At 40.2% G+C, this 27,886-nt stretch overlaps 1 long non-coding RNA gene across 1 annotated transcript; it reads left to right on the plus strand.

The window, feature by feature from the left end:
* Positions 1-11,296: 11,296 nt before the first annotated feature.
* Positions 11,297-25,177, plus strand: LOC102078402 (uncharacterized). Its single transcript, XR_266263.4, has 5 exons — positions 11,297-11,622; positions 11,829-12,069; positions 15,650-15,679; positions 15,764-15,833; positions 21,584-25,177. It is a non-coding gene; the product is annotated as an uncharacterized LOC102078402 (long non-coding RNA).
* Positions 25,178-27,886: the final 2,709 nt, after the last annotated feature.

The raw sequence follows: 27,886 nt of genomic DNA on the forward strand, positions 1-27,886 counted from the left end.
CAGTGGAGAGTAGACTTTATCAGATGTCCTTCTGAAAGCGCTGTAACTAAGTTTAAGAATATAATTAAAATTCCCAACAACAAAAATAACTGGTGAAAATATAAATAATATGCAAACAACTAAACCCCCAAAGCCTCTTAGGCTGTATCCCAATTCAGGGTCTGCAGCCTTAAAGGCCACATTTTAAGGCCAATTACGTCACAGCGACGTGACGAAGGCTGTCCCAATTCAAAGGCTGCTCGAAATGCAGCCCTCAAATGCGTCCTTCATTTCCCTGAATTTTAAGGATGGGTCTGTGTATCCTTCATGGCCGAACATATCCCAGACTTCATACCGCGGCGGTGGGTGTGGATAATTTTGCCAAAAAAAACGGTGGACGGCTGAAGCGGGACGGCCAAAGAGTAAACTCTTAAAATTAAGTACTGAATATTATGTCACTTATTTATGTGCAAATGTTTAATAACAAAGAACATTAAAACATTACTGTTGGCCACATGTCGGCAAAGTTGTGTGATGACGATCGTGGGCTCAAGAGTTGGTAGTTCATCATCATAATCAGAAGGTTACTGGTTCGAGCCCCGGCTCGGACAGTCTCGGTCGTTGTGTTCTTGGGCACGACACTTCACCTACCGCCTAGGTGAAGTGCGTGATATGACAGCCTTGCTTCTGTCAGTCTGCCCCAGGTCAGCTGTGGCTATAACTGTAGCTTGCCTCCACCAGTGTGTGAATGAATAGTGGAATTGTAAAGCACTTTGAGGGTCTCGAAAAGCGCTATATAAATGCAATCCATTATTAGCAATGTTAGTACTAACTTAGTTTTAAAGCCTTTACTTTAAAATATACGCCGTTCAATAGTTGACCTTAATCTTTCAGAGAATGTGATGATTTTATGGATAATTAAAGTCAGTCATATATCCACAAACACAACAAGCTGAAAGTCAGTGAATGCTGCTCGGTTTGCAGTTCTGAATATCACAGCACAAGCAGGATTCACTGCACTGTTAATGTTAGCTATGTTATATTGCTGCCTCTGTTCGGTGGTGTCGAGCCAAACAGACTTTAACGTTTGTTTGAACGAGCTGACGGTTCACTCGTTAAGCTGAAAGAAAGATGCTTTAATCACAGGAGTCACACGTGTCCACTGTACCATCTGGGAACTCTTCTTGTTTAGCACAATAAACAAGTTTGTGTAATAACACAAACACTAAATCCTCCTTCTTTCGTGCTGTTTTGTAGCAGTGTATACACCGGAGACTGTCACCTGTCTGTCTGTCCTGCACTCTCTCTCTTTTTCTTTCTCTCTGATTGTGTAATAAAAGTATAAACATGTATTTATAAGTTACACTTGTGTTTGAATCCTGCAGCTTATCACACATTTGATTTCCATGTGTGACAACTGCAAGTGTCCAGAGTGAGGACAGACTGAGGGACCCACTGCTGCACATCAACCTGTGAGGCTTTGCACCCCTGATGATCCACCAGGACAAACTCAGCAGTGTGTGAGGAAGAGGAGGAGGAAGAGCCAGCAGCAGCTGACAGATGGAGAGAATAGACAGACTGTTCCCTGTTTGTGAAGGACTGCTAGAAACGTTTAAAAGAACTAATTGTGTGTCCTGAATCAGTCTTATTAGGTAATGTTCAAATAATTTTATCATTCCAGTGTTTTCAGTGTGGGAGAAAGTACTCAGGGCCTTCAAGTTACACACTATGAAAGACAGAAACAAGTTTAATATTCAGAAACCTAAAGTATGTATCAGCAGCAGAATGGACCTAAAAATAAATGTCCATGTTTGTTTCAGTTCTATGAAGCTTTGAGTATTTTGGATTAGTAGTACTGCTGTGTTTGTTGCATCATATTGCTGTAATTGTTTATATGCTTTATATATTTTGAGGTAAGTTGATCTATAGTTCATCCGGGCAGCACGGTGGCACGGTGGTTAGCACTGTTGCCGCAGAGCAAGAAGGTCCTGAGTTCAATTCCATCATCAGGCCGGGGTCTTTCTGTGTGGAGTTTGCATGTTCTCCCCATGTTTGCGCGGGCTTCTTCTGGGTACTCCGGCTTCCTCCCACTGTCCAAAGACATGCAGTTTGTGGGGATAGGGTGACTAATCCAAATTACCCATAGTGAGCGCGAATGGTTGTCTGTCTCTGTGTGTTAGACTGGCGACCTGTCCAGGGTGTACCCCGCCTCTTGCCCTATGACAGCTGGGATAGGCTCCAGCCACGGCCCCCCCAATTCCAGTTTCCAACAATGGCGGCCGCTACTAAATTTTAATCTTACTCCTATTAATCTTTCTGGGTTACAAAATAAACCTTTAACATATTTTCAGGCGAGAATGTAGCCGTGTAAACTTCAAATATCTGCTTGGTTTATCAAGACATCGCATATTTGCAAAAGTGCTCCAACGTTTTCGGAGACGTCTGTTATCCACCCGCTCGATAGCTAGCCGGGGGTTTCAATTGTCACTCGACCCGGCAAAGGCGACTAAGGCTGTATCCCAATTCAGGGTCTGCAGCCTTAAAGTACGCAGCCTTAACGGTCCACAAGGCCCACGTACTCAAAGACCGCTAAGGCCGGAAGTACGAGGCTTGTAGGCTTGTGAAATGGGACGGTCTAGCCTCCGTCACACTACCCAGGTTGCCTAGCAACCATGATACTAACCGCTGGAAACGTTTCATACAGCAGTAGCTGTGTCCCAAAACTCCTTCGATCTTCGGTCCTTCAAAGACTGAGAAGGCCGGAAGTGCGAGGCTGTGAAATGGGACGGTCTAGCCTTCAGATTTGCGTCACCGCTGTCTTGGTGTAGTTTAATAAACTCAGCCATCTGCTCGTTGCTATAACAGGACACAGAAGTAAATTCTAGACCATCTCACCCTTCTGTTTAATCAGTTTTCTGTTTGATGTTTATTCAGCTGTGTGAAAATCCCGGAGGAACCCACCCGATGGATTAATAAAGCTTTATTTAATCTAATCTAATCTAATAACTTTGATCTCAGCCAAACCGATTTACTCTGGAACAAATAAAACACAGAAAAAAGCCATTCTATTGTTATCCGAGTGACTTTTATATCATGTTTAACCTGAGTAGCGAAAATCAGCAGGGTCTGAAAACGATGAAGCCGGGAGTCCGCTGCTCTCGCCGGCTCGAGTGACCATTGAACCCCCCGGCTAGCTATCGAGCTGGTGGATAACAGACGTCTCCGAAAACGTTGGAGCACTTTTGCAAATATGCGATGTCTTGATAAACCAAGCAGATATTTGAAGTTTACACAGCTACTTTCTCGCCTAAAAATATGTTAAAGGTTTATTTTGTGACCCAGAAAGATTAATAAGAGTAATATTAAAACTAAGTAGCGGCTGCCATTGTTGGAAGCTGGAATTGGCTGGGCCGCGCTATGAATTCTGGGATATGGTGGGCCACGAAGGACACACCCGACCCATCCTTCAAATTCGGGGAAATGAAGGATGCATTTGTCGGCCGCATTTGAAGGAGTCGACGAATTGGGACAGCCTTCGTCGCCTGGCTGTGACGTAATTGGCCTTCAAATGCAGCCCCCGCAGGATGCAACCTAGGTTTTGGGACACAGCTTCTCTCTTTCTTTCGCTTGCTCTCGCTCGCCGGTGTCACTTCTAAAACTTCCCCCTCTTCCTAAACAACCAAATGCCACATGTTGCCATATAATTTTTTGATTGGTCGACATGGTACACTTTAACACCAATGGGGAAGGGAAGAGGTGTTTATTCTTTTTTACTCGCAAGCGGAGAGTGTTTGCTAGTGCTGTCCGTAGAAAACACTGTTTTTACCGTTTCTTCCTGCAGTAAAACACCACTGTTTTATTCAGAAAAAAACATCGCGTGTATTTTTGATCATAACTCTGGTTTTACGTGGCCTATCAACACGATTTAAAAACTGGTATATAGTTTGATGTCCGGGCTTTCCAAACAAGTTGAAATGGAGACTCTGGGTCGCTGCATTTTGTTGCTGTGCTGTCTTAAATGGATCATGTGATTTTGACGTGGCGGTGCGTCCGTTGACCCCAGAGGGTTAAGTGTCGTCCTTTTTACCTCCCCAGTGAGTTCACCACGGTAATCGCCAAGATGGTCTACAACCCACCCCTAAGCGGACACGGGTATGGGTCTGTCTGAACTACATGATGTGCTGAGTGCGTTTCAAAACAAGGATCAAGGCTCAGCCTTTATTGTAGCAGGAGACTTTAATAAACCAAACCTCCGACAAGTAATGCCAAACTTTTACCAACATGTCACGTGTCCGACAAGGGGAGATAGGATATTGGACCATTGCTACACTCCATACAAACAGGGCTTCTGGGAAGTCTGACCACAACACCATTTTCCTCATTCCTGAGTATAAACAAAACATACGGAGGGATGCAGTAACCACGAGGGAGGTGAAACGCTGGTCTGCCCAATCAGAAGCTATCCTACAGGCAGTGTTGGGAAGGTTACTTTTAAAATGTATTCCACTACAGATTACAGAATACATGCCCCAAAATGTATTTTGTAACGTATTCCATTACGTTACTCAATGAGAGTAATGTATTGTAAATACTTTGGATTACTTAACATATTACTATGCTTTTTACAACTAGGTGAATGTACTATTGCTGTGTGATTTATTACTGTTACTGAAGGTCTGTGGCTCCGAACCAAAGTAAAGGGACCTCTGGCTAATACGTCGGGTTCATGTTGGGCTCTTAGCCGAAAAATAGTTTTACTTTGTTATCTGGGTCAATTTTGCTTACGAGAGACAGAGAGAGGCGTTGAAAGGCTGCTCCAATGGAACTTATTGTTTTGGAGGAAAACACGAACACAGTCTTAATAGCGTACTTACAACTGGACTTGTCAAGCACTCTTCTTGGCTGTAGTGGTTATTATTATATTTACATGCTTCCAGCTCCCGTTTTTGCTCGATGACAACTTGTACTTTTCCACTCTCCTTTTTCTCCCTTCTCGCGCTCACAGACACATAATGTGTATGGCAGTCCATTCTCCCTGCAGCACGGACTACACTGCCCATTAGGCTACATTCTTTATGGCTATGCCTGTAGCATTCTACCTATTAGCTTTGCACAACAACAACAAGAACAAAAAGGTGCTCTCTCACCCAAGAAACACACAGTCGCAGAGAGAGCGCGTCACCCTGTAACCATGGCAAGTGTAACGCTGCCGCCTGGAACAACACAATAGCTGTCAAACAAAACCCAAACAGTCCTGACCCGCCACAATATGAAACAGGAAAGTACTGCCGTGTAATCCATTTATTTCAGCAAAGTAACTGTATTCTAAATACCACCTTTTTAAACGGTTACTGTAACGGAATACAGTTACTCATATTTTGTATTTTAAATACGTAACGGCGGTACATGTATTCCGTTACTCCCCAACACTGGCTACAGGACGCGCTCAACGACGTAGACTGGGACATGTTCAAAGCATGCATAGTCGACATCAACGAGTTTACGGATGTAGCTGTAATGTTTGTCAACTTGCTAGTGGAGGAGATCATCCCCACTGCGAGAGTCGTGACATTCCTGAACCAGAAACCATGGGTGGACAGATCGATTGGCGCTACAGTGAATGCCAGGACCGCCTCTGGCGATATGAGCGCCTACAAAGCGGACTCATATGGCGTGCGGCACGCGGTGAGGGATGCCAAACGACGGTATCGGAAGCGTGTGGAGTCTTGCTTCAGCCAGGGCGACACATGGAGCATATGGCACGGACTACGCACAATCGCGGATTATAAAGCCAGGGACACTGGGCCGATCAACATCGACTCTGCATTCACCAACGAGCTGAACCAGTTCTACACCCATTTCGAGGTTAACCCGGCGGCTAATGCTAACTACTGCCTGACAACTAAGGACGGTGACATCATCAGAGAGGGACCGATGATCAGCATCGCAGAGCACAATGTTTGAGCGGTGCTGAGAAAAGTGAGCACAAGGAAAGTGGCAGGACCAGACGGCATCTCCAGCCATCTGCTGCATTGCTGTGCTGACCAGCTAGCAGGTGTGTTCTTGTTATGGTTGATGAAGAGGACTCACACGCAGGACTCTGAGGTCAAATGCATACAAGAGAATTTATTTACAAAGTCCACCGGGTGTATATACAAAAGGTGCAGGGGCGCAGTGCTATATACAAAAAGGTGAGGGTACAGGGCTCCAGGAAAATCCAGGGGAAAAGCACTCGTTCTTCAAACAAGCCACACACTCGACCAGTCTCTCTCTCCGACACTCAACACACGGGGAACACAGGGGAAACAGTCCAGGGAGTCTGTACACAAAGAAACGCTTGTTAATACAAAAGCACTGAGACATGAGAGAAAATCTTGCTGAGGCTAGACTTCGCTAACGCGAGTCACACACAACGATCCAGCGAAGAACAGCAGTCACTCCCTGGCTTAAATGCTGGCCACACTAATGAGGCTCAGGTGTTTCCTCCTCCGAGGGGCGTGGGCCGAGGGCGTGAACCCGCAATGAGTTCCACCCTGGCGAGAGAGAAAGAGAGAGAGAAAGAGAGAACAAGAGAGAGAAAGGCAGAAACTGCTGATCAGCGCCCTGCTGATCCTCCAGGCTGTGACAGTTCTCTTTGATTTTAAACAAGTCCCTGGCTAAGTCTGTGGTCCCATGGGCGATTCTAGGATCAGAACTTTGGGGGTGCTGAGCACCCAGAGAGCTGCCCAGCCAGGCAAAATAAACTTTACACGTCACGATGAGACTTCTTCCCTGTCTCTGTTAGTCCCTGCATCCTTAAATGTCTCCAGTTGTCCCGAGTTCTCTATGGCTGTATTCCAATTCAGGGTCTGCAGCCTTAAAGTACGCAGCCTTGACGGTCCTCAAGGGCCGCGTACTCAAAGACCGCTAAGGCCAGAAGTGCGAGGCTTGTAGGCTTGTGAAATGGGACGGTCTAGCCTCCGTCGCACTGCCCATGTTGCCTAGCAACCATGATACTAACAGCTGGAAACGTTTCATACGGCTTTGTTTGACAGAAATGAAGGAGAATTTGTTTCTACATGAGCTTTGTGTGATTTGATAAGTATCTGAGGCTGAGACCACAGGACTGTAAAACATGATTGTTGGGCTTCATTTCTGTACTGAACAGTCATTTTAAGATTAGCTAGTAAATAACAATTACCTAATGTTGTTCATGAGACTAAAGTCATCTCACTTTGGTAATGTAAATATAATATGGCCAATATTATAGTTATTATATTAATCATTATTAGTTATTACAGCAGTGAGTTTGAACTCCGTGTCAAATACTGAGCTTCAGTAAAGATTCAAGTTGCATTTTTTTATATGTCCTATCACCTTAAATCTTCACTCAAAGACAAGTATCTTTGACAGTGTATATATAGATGTATTATATATAAGAGACAAATATTGTTCTTTTAATATGTTGGCATTACTAAATTTGGCTCAGTGCTTACATATATGTGTAAAAAGAAAATGTACGAGCTGTGATAACTGTTTCTGATAGAATGCAGAGTAGACTGATATATTAAATATTCCTTTATTGGGTGAGAAAATCATACCATGTCATAACTGCTTTAAGTCATACAGAATAGATATCAGAGCCTTAAACAGGCTGACTTCTGCTAAATGGGTCAAACTGGGCAGAAAGTATACAAACACATAACATCCTTATAGAATATGATGTAACACTATAGATCAACTTACCTCAGAATATATAAAGCATATAAACAATTACAGCAATATGATGCAACAAACACAGCAGTACTACTAATCCAAAATACTCAAAGCTTCATAGAACTGAAACAAACATTTATTTTTAGGTCCATTCTGCTGCTGATACATACTTTAGGTTTCTGAATACTAAACTTGTTACTGCCTTTCACAGTGTGTAACTTGAAGGCCCTGAGTACTTTCTCCCACACTGAAAACACTGGAATGATATAATTATTTGAACATTACCTAATAAGACTGATTCAGGAAACACAATTAGTTCTTTTAAACGTTTCTAGCAGTCCTTCACAAACAGGGAACAGTCTGTCTATTCTCTCCATCTGTCAGCTGCTGCTGGCTCTTCCTCCTCCTCTTCCTCACACACTGCTGAGTTTGTCCTGGTGGATCATCAGGGGTGCAAAGCCTCACAGATGATGTGCAGCAGTGGGTCCCTCAGTCTGTCCTCACTCTGGACACTTGCAGTTGTCACACATGGAAATCAAATGTGTGATAAGCTGCAGGATTCAAACACAAGTGTAACTTATAAATACATGTTTATACTTTTATTACACAATCAGAGAGAAAGAAACAGAGAGAGAGTGCAGGACAGACAGACAGGTGACAGTCTCCGGTGTATACACTGCTACAAAACAGCACAAGAGAAGGAGGATTTAGTGTTTGTGTTATTACGAGTGCTAAACAAGAAGAGTTCCCAGATGGTACAGTGGACACGTGTGACTCCTGTGATTAAAGCATCTTTCTTTCAGCTTAACGAGTGAACCGTCAGCTCGTTCAAACACACGTTAAAGTCTGTTTGGCTCGACACCACCGAACAGAGGCAGCAATATAACATAGCTAACATTAACAGTGCAGTGAATCCTGCTTGTGCCGTGATATTCAGGACTGCAAACCGAGCAGCATTCACTGACTTTCAGCTTGTTGTTTTTGTGGATATGTGACTGACTTTAATTATCCATAAAATCATCACATTCTCTGTAAGATTAAAGTCAACTATTGAACGGCGTATATTTTAAAGTAAAGGCTTTAAAACCAAGTAAACGCTGAAAGTACAAACATCACTAATGTCACATAACTTTACCGACATGTGGCCAATGTTTTAATGTTCTTCATTATTAAACATTTGCACATAAATAAGTGACATAATATTCAGTACTTACTTTTAAAACTTTACTCTTTGGCTGCTCCGCTTCCACCGTTTTTTTCGGCAATATTATCCACACCCACCACCGCGCTATGAAGTCTGGGATATGTTGGGCCACAAAGTCTACACCACCACATCCTTAAAATTCAGGGAAATGAAGGACGCATTTGAGGGCCGCATTTCGAGCAGCCTTCGAATTGGGACCGCCTTCGTCGCTGTGACGTAATCGGCCTTAAAATGCGGCCTTTAAGGCTGCAGACCCTGATTTGGGATACAACCTATAACTGTCTCCTTGGTGCATTTAAACCCCTGTTCCTCCCTGTCCTCGCCGTCTGTTGTCTTCGTCTCCGTTATCAGTCATAATTTTACCATCTCTGTGCAAGTCTGCAAATTTCCTTATTAAATCATAAGATTCTTAAATCCATCAAGTCTCTCTGTGCCTGGGTCCTCGTCTCAAAACATGACATCACTGTTGTGTACATTTTAACACAATTTAATCCCCACATTTGTGAAAGAAAAACAAAACACTTTTTTGAAAAGTCTGTAACAAAATCATCAAATATGACAAAGTTTATTTAAATGCTGCAAAAGAAGAATGGATTGGAATAAAAAAAAAAAAAAAACACATATCCTAACCTTAATTACTGGGGGAGAATAATGAATGATGCTCATAGTGAGTAAAAAGTAAACTGAGTGCATTTTTTGGCCAGAGATTCACTTTTAATGAGTATGTATAATATAATACAGATACATAAAAAATACTCCCAAAACAGAATAAATTATTACAAAATATTAATAAAAAAAATATAAAAATGGAGGCAACTTTGTATACATTCTACCACAGGCAATGTATGAAAAAATCTTTACTGCAGATACTAATTTGACTAATTTAATAATACTAATTTTGTGTTGTAAGATTTATGAGTTTCATGCTTTCATAGTTGTACTTGGGAGAGCTTGACATTTTTCTCAGGTGGTACACACTGTAAAAAGTTTGAGAAACACTGATGTATGTGTGCTTTTGGAAAACATTTAAAGCTGCTGTACAGAATCTTTGAAACAAGCTAGCTTAAAACATTTTTAGAATATAAACAGAGCACTCTGCTTCTTGTTACAGCTCCTCACTCCACCAGGGCAGTGTTTGGCACTTTCTGATAGTGTGCAAATGTGATGTACATACTGTGGCAGTCATACAGACAACTGGACGGTCCAAAAGTTGGCCTACCTATTACTGCCTGAGGTTTTAGTAGAGTTGTGGCTGAACCACATAAAAATATATCATTAATTTTAATCTCCCCAATCAATGATAATGTTATGTTGGAATGTTGTTAAAGAGGGTCAAAAATGTTTCAACCCAGTTTGTTTTGCAGATTCTGTATAGCAGCTTTAATATAGGGAGAACACAACTTCTAGATTGTATGAGTAAAATCAGTTTTCTCTTTGTCAGTTTAACAGTTTCTGTTTTGCCTGTCACTGTTCCCTGTCTGTTTTCTTACCTGGTTCTTCCTGACCTTGTACTTTCTCCTCACGTTCCCCTCTTTCCTCTCTCCCTCTTTGGAATGACAATCATACACAAATAGATTGTATTCAATTAGATGAAAAAATTACATTAATATGAAAAAAATACTATTAAGATCACTAATGAAAAGTCCTCCCTCAGTGTACTTTCAACCAAAAGGCAAATAACCAAACCACATGAACATCTAATAAAAGATATAAATATTGAAACACTGATCCAACATTATCCTTTATTGAGGGATCATTTGATCTTACACTTTTACCTGAATGTTGCACCTTTTTTTGAAAAAAACTTCCTTATATCCATTATGAACCTGGCTGTCTCTCTGTACACAAACACACACACACACACACACACACACCACACAACAGGAGTTATAAGGTTAATGGGCATTCAGTCAGTTAGCTAGTTAGTATCCATTTCAAACAGGACAGTGGTAACAACAGTAGGCTACAGACAATTTTAAGTTTTAGATTTTAAATTGGCTATATACATTTCAATGGGAACAACAGGACGGTCAAATGTCGCTGATTTTACTACAGAGCAGGACGGATTGTAGGGTAGCAAACATCGTCGTAAAACAAGTTTTCAACACTGCAGGTTACCTGGGTGTAATGTTTTTCGCTAAAATGAAACATGGTCTGATACCTACCTAACTATATAAAGAGTAACTGCAGGTTAAATGTAGCTAATATGTCCTGTTTTCAGCCAGGTACTTACACCTCCGCTCCCCTGCGTCTCAGAGTAGGGGAGAGGCGAGCTGGAACAAACCATTTTGGGAGGGGAGGGGGGGTTATCTATACTTTTGTTGCTGAAATGTTACGTCTCAACCAAGTACTGTATGCTTTTTATATTTTTAGTAGTGTGTCACAAAAACAGCAAATATTGTCAAAAAAGTAAGAAATCTTTGGGGGTGCTTTGATTCATTTTGGGGGTGCTGAAGCACCCCCAAAATGGGCTAAAATCGCCCCTGTGTGGTCCCCATATGCTTCAACAGATCCACCATCATCCCTGTGCCCAAGAACAACAAGCCCTCATGCCTGAATGACTACCGGCCAGTTGCACTGGTTATGAAGGTGTTCGAGAGGCTGTTAAAGAACATCATCTCCTCCTCCATCCCAAACACCGCTCCACAGATCCACTCCAGTTTGGCTACTGACCGAACAGATCCACAGAGGATGCCATCGCCATGTCCTGCACACCACTCTTAGCCACGTGGACAAGAAACAAGGTAACTATCTGAGATTGTTGTTTGCTGATTACAGTTCAGCATTTAACACAGCATTTAGACAGTTCACAAAACTGACAATCTAGGACTCAACAGCTGTCTGTGTGCATGGGTTTTGGACTTCCTCACTGACAAAACTCAGGTGGTGAGGGTGGGTAGGTGCATCTCGAGCAGCATCATCATCTGCACTCTCTCCCTCTACACTTCAGACTGTGTGGCCACCCATGGCTCCAGTACCATTGTGAAGTTTGCTGACGACACAGTGGTATTGGGTGCTATCTCCAACAATGATGAGGCAGTCTACATAGATGAAGTGAAGAATCTGGCATCGTGGTGCCAGGATAACCACCTCTAGCTGAACGTCAGCAAGACCAAGGAGCTGGTGGTGTCACAACACCAGCCAACACAGAGAAGAGGACTCAAATGCAGACACCACATGGAGGCTCGGAGGTATAGTGAAATGCAAGATTTTATTTTGGCACATGAAAGTGACACATAGGGAAAAAGGTAAATGCAAAAAACACTAAACATGAACTAAGGGTGAGAGGAAATAAACCTAACCTCTGGAGTTTACTCAAACTTAAACACTAACGCAATGCGCCACACTCAGGGGGCTAAGAAACTGTAAATTAACTCACTTTATGACTGGCAAGAACTTCAAAATTACTAGGTACTATACCAGAGTATTACTATAGTATGTTGTGAACGAAAGCAGAACTATAAAGCACTAGTCTCGGCTAGAACAGTTTCAGCAATAGTTACAAAACATGAAAACAAGAGTGACACTATGAGTGCGGCAGCAGAGTCCAACGGAAGAAAGTCTCTTTAGTCGGCTGGGGGAAAAACAGCCAGGGAACACCAGGTATTTTCCAGAGCAGGCACCCTAAGGTGGAGGATTACGGAGCTACACTCACAGAGTCATTGTAATGAGGGAGAGCAGAGTCAGAGCAAGCCCCAAGCAGTAGTCCAGGGAGAGAAGGCAAAATGCATTAATCTTACTTTTACAGGTGGAGGCAAGGCTTGGGGGTAAGTAAGGTGCAGGTGAGGTTAAACCAGTCCAAGTTCACTCACAGTGAAGAACTGGGCAGGGAGGCAGGCAGGTGACTAATGCAGAAAACAACGAGCAGACCAGCAGCTGTGAGTAGGGTAGGTAAATTACGGCGGGATCCAAACGTCTGTGAGATTAGCTCCAAAAACTACTAAGACAAGAATTACATAACTGTGACTTTCACTAACGAGGGTTAGCTAACATTCCGGCAAAGAGTGTTTGAGAGTGCTGGTCTTAAGAGCCTGCCAGCTGAAAACAGAAAAAACAGTGAGGCTCAAGAGGATCTTTTATCCCCAGGCCATCCCTGTGTTGAATCAGGACATGCCCCCCCCCCAAATCATCCATAAGTGACTGAGACAGGACACATTACACATTCTCATATCATCCTGATCCTTCTGGCTTCACTATGGCACAAGACACTTTAACACCCCACCCATGCAATGTACACGAGCTGTAAATTTCCATATTGTTCTATTTTATCTTTATTTATACAATGTATATAACTCACCCACTTGCTGCACATAATGTCCTCTTTCATTCTCTGTATATAAAGTTCTCTCTCTCTTTTTTGCACAGTCGAGGAGCGTATCAGGTCACATTTCACTGCGTGTTGTACTTGTATAACTATGCACGTGACAAATAAAGAATACTGAGAGAGTTACTCATGTTAACTTTTACTGAGTGGAAAAAAGTTAGCATTCATCCTCCAGCTTCACTGTTTATATTATGCTAATATAGCTGTGCTGCTAGCGATCACGTGGCACATTGTTATATACCAGCTAGCCAAACTTCAGTAACCCTACAAACGTCACTGTTGTTTACTGTTGTTGTTGTCTTCATTTATGGCGGAAGTGATAGCAGAACTGTACGTTTAAATTTTTACAGAAATCTCTCAGTCAGAACATGCTATATGTCAAGAGATTTAGTCTAAATGACACTTCTTCAGCTTAGAGTCAGAGAGTGGAGACACACACGCTGCAGTTTTTACTTGCAAGGGCGGTCACAGAATGCTCACACCAGAGTGGGGGCCCTGTGATGTGCGCTCTGTTACCGCTCTGGTCTTTATTTTTATACAAAAGTAATACAACAGTGAATACGTCTATTCATAGGCAGAGGAATGTTAGTGCGTAGGGAGTGAAGATAAGAGTGGTTCAGGTGTATGTGTGTGCGTTGTGAGATTCAGAAGGACGCGGCCCCTCTTCTTGTTAGGGAGCGCGGATAAAAGTGTCCAGCTCTCCTCTTCCTGGTAGGAGTGAAACTGCTTGTTCAGCTATTATCGCTGTGAGAAAGAATTTATAAAACAGAAACAGGTCTTGTAGTGGACAACAGTCTAAGTCATCAAAAGGTCATCATGCAGTATTCTATCATATGTAGACTTATCATTAAAAGCTTATACTGAGTACTAAGTACAATTTTCTTTTGACAGTATATTATATTTAGATGGAAACTATCAAGCTAAATCCTGCTAACTTCTAACTCAGTTAAATTTAATAATTTCCGTTTTCATGGATGCCTGGATGTTAAACTTAATTGTTACAAATGGTAGAGCAGCCACACTGATCATTTTATTACAGATGAAAGAATTTAGGTAGTTTTTCAACTCTCAGTGATCCCCCAGTGATCGTTTGACTTAGGGACCTGCAGCGGAGTTTGGGTCCAGACACAGGTAATGACGTCAGACTTAAAGACCAGATTGGTCCATTTGATTGACCTTTGTTATTTATTTATTTTATTTTATTTCATTTCATTTCATTTTATTTTATTTTATTTTAAGTTATTACAGACGGGACAGACATGACTTGGAGATAAACAATAACTTGGCGCACAGCGTGACGTCAAAAAAGGCGCACATCTTTGATGTTGCGTGACTAAATCTTTGTTTTCCTCATCCACACCTAAACGCAAAAACTGACATTTTGAAAATCTCCACCCTGGCAGGAGTTTTTAAAAATCTCTGTTTTCAGTGATCCAAAACACCATTTACAAAAGGCCCAAACGCATTAAAAAAAACTGGGTTTTCAAAAGTACCCGTGTAGGTGTGGACATAGCGTAAAAGAGTTAGTGTTTTATTTTATTGCTACTTGTAATTTATTGGAGTTTACTTTTATTTGCTTAATTGTTTACTAAAAGTAGTAAGTAGTCCCTGACTCGCTTGCACACCTTCATTAAGTTCTGACAGTTTCACACAACTATAAGCACTTTACCTAAATACAACAAAATCTGCAGCTAAAAGATGTCAGGTTGGGCTCTTATCTGAGCATATGATAAAGTGTCAGTATTGGTTTTCTGTTACTTCATGGTGGGATATCAGTAGCTGTGTATTTGGAGTACGACTCCAAGAACTTTTAACTGGTTGAATGGCCAGAGATAAGTGTTTTCATCCAATGTTAGTGAAAACTGTTGATTGAAAGGAAGTTTTTATTATAAATCCTCTATCATCACTTACTTGATGATTTAGCTGGCAATGAGAAAAGGTCACTGAGATGTTGCCTTTGGCTTTGACTAAGTTTTTGATTTTGCTCCTTCACGCAGTTAAGTTTGACACCTGCCTGAGGGTATTGCACCTTTTCATCGGTGGTCCCTAAATTCAATAACATCTTCATCATTTAGTATGTTTACATGTACAGTTTAAATTACTAGCACTTGACTAAACTTCTCAGCTGTGCTTATCTAAATAAACATGCATGTAAGGAATATCAATTTAATAACCAAAGTATATTTGATTCACCTATAGGAAGTGCTGAAATACTCTCTTCTAGTTATTAATATTGTGTCATTGACCAATACATGAGGTATATAACAGGTGGTAACCCGGTTAGAATAAATATCCTGCAACTGTTAATAGTATTATCATTATTATTATTAGTAAAATGCATCATAATGAATTTTTGTTTCAACAAGTTGTACACTAGAAATTAAGTGAGCAAACACATAAAGATCTTATGCACTGGCACTATTAAACATTTGGGTTTCCTTTTTTAGATTCTGTCAGAGATCAAGAAAGAAACAAGGGTGAGTAATCTTTTTCCTTAACAATATAAACATCTTTTACAATTTGGTGCTGTTTAAAGCATAACAACATTGTGAAAAACACAGGACAAAGCTGAAGAGAACTGACTGCCATTGGACTGCAAAGTGGGAGAGGAGAACAGAGTGGAGGAAGCAGGTGAGAACACAGAGGAATGCTGTTATTTAGTGTGGGAAATCAAAAATTGGGTTAGCAATCCTGGGAAAAAGGAAACTGACTGCTTTAAGTGGGAGAATTGAGAAGGAGTCTGGACCACAAAATGAGAGAGGTACACAAAAAACACACACAAACAGAAAATGCATTAACCCTACTAACACTTACATATACATACAATGAAACTCGTGAAGACCAGACAGCATCTTAAGCATGCGATTCTGTTTGTCATCTTGTCCAAGTCACTTAGTAGGTTAAGAAGTGATACATAGACTAGTGGACTAATATTATGGGAGGACAGATGATTGCATTATAGATGGGGGAAAACAGAATGCTGATGAGGGGTCTTGAATGAGTGAGCTGAGTTAGCTAACAGATTGTTGAGTTTCTGAGGTGTGTGAAGAAGTTTTAACATGGCACACATTTGGTTACATGAGAAGAAATTCATTATGTGATGAGACATCAGGGTTATGTTATGTGTTGTATGTTGTGTGGTGTGAGGTGTGTGGCTGATGGATGAATGTTTGAGGTTAAACTGGCTGATGATTTGTCTTTTGTTACAAAGTTGAGCCTGCCAATTACGTTTGGTATGATTTACCCTCCTGAGATGAAGAAAATATGTCATGACTTAACAAGGCTTTTCTTTTTTCCTTTTTATTTTGTTACTTTCATAGTGCACTGAAAGTATTGTTGTTTAACATCTCTGTCATTTAAACAGATCTGAACGTTTGAACAGAAAGAGCTACACAACATGTTGTCGGGAACGTATGGGCAGAAATCTGTGCCATCAGAAACTGAATTTGAATAAGTTAAATTTGAATTTGAATTGCTCGGATTGAATCTGAATTGTAACTTGAACAAATGCTTTTGAAAACTGAATTTGAATTAGTCTAATTTGAAATTGAATTTATGGTTTGAAAATGATCATCACTAAATTGAAATTGAATTTTATATATTGAAAATGAATTCATTTGCTTTGAAACTGCATTTTATCCTTTAAAAATTCAGCTCTCGAATAATTTCAATTTCACTCTCACCATTCAATTTCAGTTCCAAAATTCAGTTTTTTGGAACTTACATCCGGTTCCGGTTCAAGAGTAAACGAGCGCAGATTAATAGAACTATGTTTTACTAGCGGACTGAAAGTGTTACTGACGGGAATCTACAGCGTCTTGAGCTGAATTAAGACTTCAGAAGTCATTCGTCATGTCGAATGACCAGCGGATAAACTCTCAGGTTGGTAATAAATGTATTACATGTATAAGAACAAGCGTCATGTTAACAATTGATAGCCGTACAGTAACTTTTATGCTTATTGTAGCTGTTAGCTAAAAACGCTAACTTAGCCTAGTTTGCCCTGGATTTAGCTTTGACAAACAAATATGATCGACTGTTTCTAGTAGAATTCCAAAGTTGTCATCTTGTACCCTGTCAGAGCCCTGTATGCTAGCAGAGACCCCTACAGTAGGGAAACATGCAAAACAGTGTCCAAACCTTTGTATTTTAGCTTTATTTATGTCTTACACAGCATCCCAACTCTTTAGCTAACTTAATAACTTTAGCTAAAGTGAATAGTTAGTCTAATTCATTAGTGCAGCATTACTGGATCACCTCTGTTTGAAGTGATATAATATGATATACAACTATCACTGAAACAGCAAACTTTGTAAATAAACAACACTTCTCATTCTCTAAACGTTTGGCCACAACTGTAGATTACACTATCAGTGCTTTTTCACTCTTGACAATAGTTACATTTCTAAATTCTCTTTGTGCATTTACAGGTAAACAATATCTAATATTTTATCTAAATGACTGCTTTGTCTTTGAAAAGGTGAAGAGCCTGAGGCCGGTGACAGTCCAGTTTTACTCTAAGTTGGGGCTCGCAAAATTTCAAAATCTCTGGTAGCCCTTCGGGCAGGCACTCTTCAGTTTTTGGTAGCCCAAAATAAATGTAAGTAGCCCCAATAAAAAAGAGAACAATTTTTTGATTGATGTTTTTTTTTCCCTTTACAATATTATATATTAAAGTATAATATTGTGAAGGGAACAAAACATCAATCAAAATATTGTTAAAATACAAATTACAACAATTGTATCAAAATTACAATCATCACCTCAAATACTTGGTTCTAATTGAACAGAAATTTCTATGAACTTGTCAGAACTGTGTAGAACATGAATCAGTGTGTGTCAGATCCTCAGGTAAACAATATCTAATATTTTATCTAAATGACTGCTTTGTCTTTGAAAAGGTGAAGAGCCTGAGGCCGGTGACAGTCCAGTTCTACTCCAAGTACATCCTTACGGTGGCTCACAGGACAAGGCCACATTCCTGTCCTGCCAGAAGAGAAGAGAAACTTCAGAGTCTTCATGCAGTTCAACCACACCCGTCATGTTCCGTATGACAGGGGTCTCAAACTCCAGTCCTCGAGGGCCGGTGTCATGCAGCTTTTCCATGTGTCCCTGGTGCAACACACCTGAATACAATTAGTAGGTCATTAGCAAGAGTATAGAACTTGACTGCATGCTGAGGTGGCAACTCCTAACCCTACCTACTCAAGTAAATTTAAGTAAATGTATGTATTTGGAAACATATACTTCTAAAATACTTTTATTGCACCATGTTTATTCACTCATGAACTGCTGTAACGTGAATCAAATGGCTGAATTGCCAACTCAGCATGCATTCAAGTTCTATACTCTTGCTAATGATCTACTAGGTGTGTTGCAACAGGGACACATGGAAAAGTTGCAGGACAGCGGCCCTCGAGGACTGGAGTTTGAGACCCCTGCCGTATGGTGTTCATGCAGTTTTCTACCCCACAGTTACAGCATGTCTGACTGCCTGTTCAGCATATGCAAAAATATATGAGTTTAAGCATGTGATGACAAAGGCCTTCCATTATGGTGTTTGTCATCACATGTCACTGACATCTGGATGATCATTTGGAATAAACAAAAAACTAAAAACTTGTTACTTCATCTTTTATCTTTATTATTATTATTGTTCTTATTTTACATTTTTCATTGTTAGGCATTAGGTTTATTTATAGTAGTCCTTTCCAACTTCTTTCCCTCTTCCATGTTAATGTGTCAGCATCTATTTGGGGTTGGGAGTGGAACAGAAAGTAAGGAAATCCAAAGTGCCATTAAAACCAGGAGAGGTTCTTATATTTCAGAAGAAGGGATTAATTCAAAAGAAATGACCTCAATGCCATATTTTATTTAGGAACCCTAGAGAGCACTTTGCAAAATAACACATTCTTATAATTTCACCCTCAGATAAGCCAAGCTATGACTGTCAGGGAAGGTGATGTAGGTACAGAGCATTTGAGAGTGGTTAAGTTGATGTCTCTTGTCTAGATAAAGGCACAAGAGGGATCAATGGCAAGGCGTAGAGATTCAGTATCTTCAGTCTTCAGTGGACACTCCATTTCTGGCACAAAACACCTGTAAAAGATGGTCGATTTAGGAGGTGACCCGACAACTTCAGCCTGTCAAACACAGCAATGGAGCAGTATGTTAAAAAAAAACAAAAAACGACTAATTAAGCATGCACTCAGTACCCTAAGAATTATTATGATAGTTAAACACAGTGACAGTCACATCATATCACTTCAAACAGAGGTGATCCAGTAATGCTGCACTAATGAATTAGACTAACTATTCACTTTAGCTAAAGTTATTAAGTTAGCTAAAGAGTTGGGATGCTGTATAAGACATAAATAAAGCTAAAATACAAAGGTTTGGACACTGTTTTGCATGTTTCCCTACTGTAGGGGTCTCTGCAAGCATACAGGGCTCTGACAGGGTACAAGATGACAACTTTGGAATTCTACTAGAAACAGTCAATCATATTTGTTTGTCAAAGCTAAATCCAGGGCAAACTAGGCTAAGTTAGCGTTTTTAGCTAACAGCTACAATAAGCATAAAAGTTACTGTACGGCTATCAATTGTTAACATGACGCTTGTTCTTATACATGTAATACATTTATTACCAACCTGAGAGTTTATCCGCTGGTCATTCGACATGACGAATGACTTCTGAAGTCTTAATTCAGCTCAAGACGCTGTAGATTCCCGTCAGTAACACTTTCGGTCCGCTAGTAAAACATAGTTCTATTAATCTGCGCTCGTTTACTCTTGAACCGGAACCGGATGTAAGTCCCAAAAAACTGAATTTTGGAACTGAAATTGAATTGTAGAACTGAAACTGAATGGTGAGAGTGAAACTGAAATTATTCGAGAGCTGAATTTTTAAAGGATAAAATGCAGTTTCAAAGCAAATGAATTCATTTTCAATATATAAAATTCAATTTCAATTTAGTGATGATCATTTTCAAACCATAAATTCAATTTCAAATTAGACTAATTCAAATTCAGTTTTCAAAAGCATTTATTCAAGTTACAATTCAGATTCAATCTGAGCAATTCAAATTCAAATTTAACTTATTCAAATTCAGTTTCTGATGGCACAGATTTCTGCCCATAGGAACGGTCGCAAAGTGAGTTTCTCCACATTAAAATGGGCTCACTTATTGGGACAATCAGGAAGCGAGTCCCTGTCTAAAAGGATTCGGCGAGGTAATCCGATCTAAATTCTTTTTCTTTTTGAAATGGCGTCATTTTGCTGAGGGTGGAAACGAAATGCGACGATAGATTCCACTATCAGCAATGGATGAATAATGAGTGAAAATAAAAATGGGGCACTGACTGGACTGGTAAAAGCTGACAAGAGTTGACTGAGTTGACTGACTTGACACCACTATGCAAGGTTAACCCCCACCCAGATGTGACAAAGAGGTGAATGTATGGATGTGTGTGTGTCTTTTGTTGCAGGAGCAGGAGGAGACCAGAGGAGGAAACTTTGGGTCACATGACTATGTGAACTCTGCAAATTTAACCTTTCAGCTGTAATTTTTCTGGGGTTTTGTGTGACGGAAACTTTGTTTACAGACTATATGTTGACTATGCAATTACACTGTGTTGTTGGGAAAATGTGAATATTACAGTGGAAATGTGAATATAGTTTGAGACATACTGTGTTTGAAACCAGTGTTACTTCTTTTTACAGCAGAGTGTTAACTTTATGGGTCTTTTTACAGCACCTCTGGAATCTGGATGACCTAGGCCTGACCTAGGATGCTACTGCTAATGTTTTTCTCTTTAAGAGTGCTTGTAAAGGATTCAGCACAGACAGACAAGTGACAATAGAACAAATGTGCAGTGATTATGGAATAGTTTAATATGGAGCTCATTATCTGACCACTACTGAGCTCATAGTGATAAAATGAGTGAGTGACAATCTTAAGGAAAGTCACTGATTAAAATGAGACGATCTATGATTTGGAGCAAATTATGGTAAAAAATGATGAGGGGGTTAATGATTTGAGAAACTGCATTGATACTTGTCTCTGTGATGCTGAATACTTTATTAATCTTATGAGATACAGTTGTTTGCAAATGTGAAGTTGTTTTAACTTACAGGTTTTGTCCTACAGGCAAGGATACAGGCTCCAGGTGGAGCTGGGAGTTAAACAAGCTTAACATTTAACCACTGACTAATGTTTTTACACAGGGTTACAGGCCTGGAGTAGAGCTGCTCCAAGGGGGAAACCCTGGAGAATTTTTCAGAGAGAATGTACAACATTCTTGTGCATGTCTCATTGTGTGGAGTTGACACATGGCATGGGCCGTGTGGCAAAAGAGGAGTGTCAATTTGTAACTTGCAGGTGTCGTGAGGTACCATGACAAGGAGTGACTGAAGGAGATCATCCACAAGATGGAAGCTGAGGCCAGGAGAGAGGCTTCAGGAGGATCAGTGAGGAGCAGAGATCACCTTCAGCACAGCAGACATCCCACAGAGAGCTGTGCCACTGGGCTTCCAGGAGATCGTCGAGAGGAGACTTTGAACAACAAACATCCAAAAGGAGTGAAAGAGATTCGACATTGACGTTGAGGAAGACAACTAGGGTGTAAGACTTGCGCTACCCTAAATCTTCAGCGGCACTGGAACAGGGAAGCAGAAGGATGAAGGGAGCATGCCAAGCTCTAATCGACGGTGCAGAGAGGAAGTTCAGCAATGGAATTGTGATTCTGTGAACAGCACAGATGCCAGGTGATTGGGAAATAACTGACAGCACTTTCCCATGAAGATCATCTAAGGTGTTTCACTTTGCCATGCAGACTTTGTTACTCTGCAGAGGGGCTTTCGTTTACATTTACATCATGAACACTTCTATAAGCTGGATGGAGTTTTGAGCCATGGGCGTGGACATGACTCAAAAAGGGGGGGAGAAGATCATAAACAACTTGATCCAATTTCCTTTAAAAAAAATTTCTGCAGATGAAAGGAAAGGAGTCGTAAATGCAGATGACCCACCAGTTGACTCTGTCACCCCACAGGAAGGATGCCTGCAGTGAGAAGATTTGGGGGTTTGATAGGGGTCATAAAAATAAGTGTTGACCAAGCTACAGCTTTGAAGATAGCTGAAAGCCTCATAGACAAACAAAACAACCAGCTGGTGTGTTTGAATGTCTATTCTGCAGACATTTAAACTCGGGTCATATGGACAATGATGGAAACACCTGGAAGAGACATTTATGAAGCTATGCAAAACTCAACCACTCTGCAGAGAGGTGTGTGATTTACACACCAGGAGGAGATGCACCACAAAGCTGGAATTCTTTTGAGAATGCTGATTAGTGTTTTTGACTGTTGACATTCATTTGTTTACTTGCAGGATGCAGTTTACTGTATATGAGATGAATGAGAAGTAGGATAATTGCTAAACACGTTTAGTACATGTATTAACTGTGAACTTTTGCAGCGATAGGAGGTGAATGACGTGAGGAGCTGTGTATGAATGGAACCTACACTGAAACTGTCAAACACAAGGGTACATAAGTGGAAATTTAAGTACAATAATGACAAAAAGAGGGGACTGTTGGAGTCAAATTGTTAAATGTTGTCATTGTGTTACTTAAATTTGTAAGTCTTAATTCAAGCAGCATGATCAAAGACATTCCTTTGTATCTGACTCCCTCCCCAGTCTGTTGGTGGGGGAGGCTGTAGTGTTTTATTATAGGGACACATCCTATGTGAGGGTTCTGTTTTCTTGTTTAGTAAACTTCCTGCCTTTATGACCCTTTTGTGAGCAGGAGGTCACACAAACGCACCCCCAAACACAAACACACACACACACATACACACACACACACATACACACATTCTCGCACTTGCACACACACACACACACACACACACACACAGATGCTTGCACATACATGCACACACACACACGCGCAGTGTTTAAACCTTTTGTGACCATAGGGGGGTTTTACAATGGGTGGTGCTTGTGTGTACTGTAACTGTTTTCAATAAAAGGCGGCAAGCGGAAGCTAGTTCTTCGAAGTGGTTTGACCGAGGGCAGAAGGGCTGCTCTGAGATCCTTCCCTTGCGTAAGTAAAATCGCTGCTCATCTTGCTTCCTTGTCGTTAACGGGAATACGTTTCTAAACCAGCGGGGGCCTGTGGAAGCGCAGACCCAACAAACATGCTGGTGAATTTAGAAATATAACCAACTGCACAGTGCCTTGTAAAAAATATTCATAGCTCAACCCTTTTAAAATAATTGTCACAGTACAAAAACAAACTTTAATATAATGTTCTGTTAATTAGTTCACTTTCTGAAAAACACATGCAAATTCATATTAAAAAAGAAGGAAATATAAAGTATATAATGTCACATTTGAATAAAAAGTTAACTAAGATTCCCAAAGCTGAACAACCATTGTTTATGTTGTCATTCAGATCTCACATAGACTGACAAACTCTTCCTGTAGAGTAGTTCTATATAAGATAAGATAAGATAAGATAAGATAAGACTTTATTGATCCCACGACGGGGAAATTTTTGCGTCACCTCAGCTCAGGTACAGATATCAGAAGGAAATACAAAGAAAATACAAATAAGTACAATCAATGAAAAAAGTAAGATAATACACTATATACAATGGTAGCACACACAGTATAATACACTATATACAATGGTAGCATACACAGTATGTGATTATGGATATGGTTGGAAATATGGAAGACATAAACTATATCGCTTGATATAGCTATTGTACCACTACTATTCCTATTTATAGACATGTACACACACACATGTACACACTAAATATACATATGTATACATATACATACATATATACCTGCACATGTCCATACACATGGAAGGTCCATTATGCATGAAGTGGTGACCGTGGATGTTCACAGTGTCCAGTGACTTATGATATTGTGATTGAGGAGTTATAGAGTCTATATCAACTAATTCTGTACGATTAAAAAATGTCTTGACTGTAAGGGGATTGCTGTGCTTTGCAGAGTTTGTTTTATGATTATTGACGCCCTGTTATAAGTTATAAGCAGGTGAAACTTGAACTCTACCCTGAATCTGTAGTCTTATGCATTTATTATTTTCATGTGCAAGTCCAGCTTCAGGGTTCAGTAGAAAATGCCAGATGTAACTATGATGTCACAGTAAAAAGAAGAAGAAAATAATACTGAACACCACAGAGTCAGAGATGTTAGAATGTGTTTAAAATTCTAAGTGTTTTGTGTTAAAAAGTGTGTAACCTTTTGTTTTTTAGATGTTTTTAATCATTGAATTTATCAATAGCAAGACTGTAAACATCGTACCAAAGTCCTGGTTTAACGATGAAATTACGAGGTGGCCAAACTGTAGTAGCAATAAATGAATAAAGAGAGTGGTTCAAAACAATGAAGAGCCAGGAAAAGACTGGAAACGCGTTGATGTTTGAGTCCTCTGAAGAACAGATTGCTTTGCTCTGTTCTCTCTGTAAAGCTTCACTTTTGTCACACTCCCTACCTCTTCCAAGAAACTGAAGTAGAACTCTGCACTCTGTGACTTTCTGAAAATGGAGTAATTGTTAATCTTTTGTGAATTCTGAATAGGCAATTAACTAAAGCCAAGAGAGAAACTGAAGGAAGAGCTACAGACAGACAAAACCAAGGTTTGATTTTTATAGATTTGTCACAAGTATCCAACATTTGAAAAATACCAAAACCATTATTTACTTTTGTGTATTATCATGTGGTCAAGTACTGGACTGTTTGTGTCCTTTTGAGGCCAAATCCCACAGGGCTTCTTAGATTAGATTGATGAGTATTTGAACTGTTAGCAATTCTTGATTGTGGTATCTTTTATTGTAGTTCCAACACTGATTGATCAGTTATCATAACTGAAGCAAACGTTTCAGTTAACCATGCTAAAAAGTAACAAGACTTGTTGTGATTTGTTTTGTTTGGTAGACTCATCTTTGGTGATACTGACTCCGATAGTGAAACAAAGAGGTTAAAAAAATGAGACCCAGCAATTTCTCCTCTACTCCAGCACCACTGATTCCATCTCCTACTCCAGACGTAGCATCTTCTAAAGCTGGCCAGACCTCTGCAACACCTCAGCAATACATGGGGCACACTGAATTCTTTTTTACAGGTATCTTATGTTCTTTTTGGAGTCTGAATGAGTATGGAAATAAGAAAGGACCATGGAGTAGTAGTTTGTTGTCTTTTCTAAAAAGTCAAATTTAAAATAGTTTTTCTGTACAAACTAGTTATTTTTAGTGCTATTTATAGGAAAGGTTGGACAGGCCGAATGGAGCTGGATTTGGTTTAAAACAAAAAGAAGGATGGCGTTTGACAAAATGCTAAAGGCCACGTCTAAGAATGTATGTCACAACCTGCCAAATACGTTTGCCTGAGGTGCTTTATAGCTAAACGTAATCCTCACTGTGGTCATTTGAAAGAAAATGTGTGTCTTTCAGTTATGTATATATACAGTACATGGCATCAGAAATAGAATCATAATATAATAGATTTTTTTAAATCAATTTTATGTTTTTCAGAATGTTTGTAAGTCCTGCAATAATGCCATTATCTGAAAACTAATTGATAAACACTGTAATAAAACACTGGTCTTCAGTTTGGTGTAATCTTTTGAATTAGTTATTGTACTTTTCTAAATTTAATTATTTAATAACATATTAGCATAAATATCAAAGATGTAACATCCATGTAAATGGCTTTCTTTTTATAATATACATGTACATGTTGGTGTTTTATTGTCAGATATTGTATTGAAACAACCTACAAATACACCAGGAATTTGAGTATTGTAAAGTATTGTATTTTGAAAATGTGAAATGTACAGGAACCCTGTATTAGTGAACTTTCATAAGCAATGGTTATGTTTATGACTTTTTCCCTAAGAATGAAATGTTTCAGTGCTGAGGTGACGAGCAGTGAAAATGTGGAAGTCTGTGTACAGTTAAAAATGCAGCCATGCCTATGAAAATATTGTGATTTTCTCAGATATAATACTAACAGTATTTATGCTGTATTTATTTTACACTCTTATTGTTGTTGTTTAAGTTTTACTTTTAAAACAGGGACGATATTTGAAAAATACACAACATAATAAAAGTAAAACTACCCAGAGCAGCCAGTATTCATGTAAAATGTACTCTAAGTGACTTAGAACACCTTAGTTATCTCTACAAGTAAAAACTTATGACCATATTGAAATTAATTTGCCACAGCTGCAACATCTCTGCCCATGAATCTGTCCACCTTGCCTTCCAGTCCATTGCGCCACACTGATTTTTCTCATGATCAATGGTGTTACACGGGTAATGTTTTTGTGTTGTATTATTATCTGCGTGACCAATTACAAGCAGAAATGATTACTTCAACATTTATCTGCCTCCAGTCCCTCACCCCCCTGTCTCTCAAATGTCTTTGATGCCTGTGCAGCAGCTCACCAGGACACATCAGGCAGATGGGCTTCGGGAACATGCAACTTGCTCTGGTGAGAGTCCTTCCAGGTTACATGGTTCCTATGCAGTTTGAAAAATTCTTAAATTTGTTTCTAGTATTTTCCTGGTCAAAAGAACGCCAGAAAGCCAAAGAAGCCTCAGTTTAAAGTAGCTGTCATACTGTTTTCTATTTTACCATGTCCATCCATCCATCTTCTTCCAGGACAGTAGTCTAAGCACAGGAGCCCAGACCTCGCTCTCTCCAGCCACCTCCTCCAGCTTGTCCAGGGGAATACCAAGGCGTTCCCATGCCAGCCGAGAGATATAATCCCTCCAGCGTGTCCTGGGTCTGCCCCGGGGCTTTCTCCCGGTGGGACATGCCTGGAACAACTCACCCAGGAGGCGCCCAGGAAGCATTCTTATCAGATGCCCGCAGCACATCAGCTGGCTCCTTTTGATGTGGAGCCCTACTGAGCCCTCCTGAACTCCTCAACCTATCTCTAAGGGAGAGGCCAGCCACCCTATTTCTCCTGACTGGCGGACTTCAGGAAGTTTGCTCACAGGCAGTACTCTAACCTTGTGAACTTAGCATCTGAATTCATTGGATACTATCACTACCACCATAAACCTGACTTATTCTACGGGTATGTGATTAAGGGCTTCTGCCTGTCCCAGTATTCACAATAAAAGTTGAAAAGGAGTTCACAGAAATATATATATGTATTATAAATAGGACCATGTCTGGCTATTAGTTTTACTGGTTAAACAGATTCATTTTGTTCTTATTGAAGACGAACATCTTTCTAACTTGTGATGCTGATGAAACAGAGAATTTTTTAAACACTGTTTTGGTGAAGAACAACTTTTAAAAAATCAGGTGAAGTACACCTAAAGCAGAGGTTCCCAAAGTGTGGGGCCCGCCCCCTAGGGGGGGCGCAGAGCCATTGCAGGGGGGCGCGGTATGAAAAGAAAAAAAAAAAAAAGAGCGCTTGGACACTGCTAGCATAATGGACAGGTTTTTGACGGGGCTCCCAGACAAACGCAAAGCAGGAGATGAAGCATCGCCAAATATGTTTCCAAACCAACTTCCTTCCAAGCCAAAGACTAGAAAATATGGTGAAGCATATCTTCCCTTTGGCTTCACCTGCACAAGTGCCAAGGTAGGTCTCCCCTGCAGAATTAGTTTTCCCTATGT

This window comes from Oreochromis niloticus, linkage group LG15, assembly GCF_001858045.2.
Source record: "Oreochromis niloticus isolate F11D_XX linkage group LG15, O_niloticus_UMD_NMBU, whole genome shotgun sequence".
Taxonomy (NCBI): Eukaryota; Metazoa; Chordata; class Actinopteri; order Cichliformes; family Cichlidae; genus Oreochromis; species Oreochromis niloticus.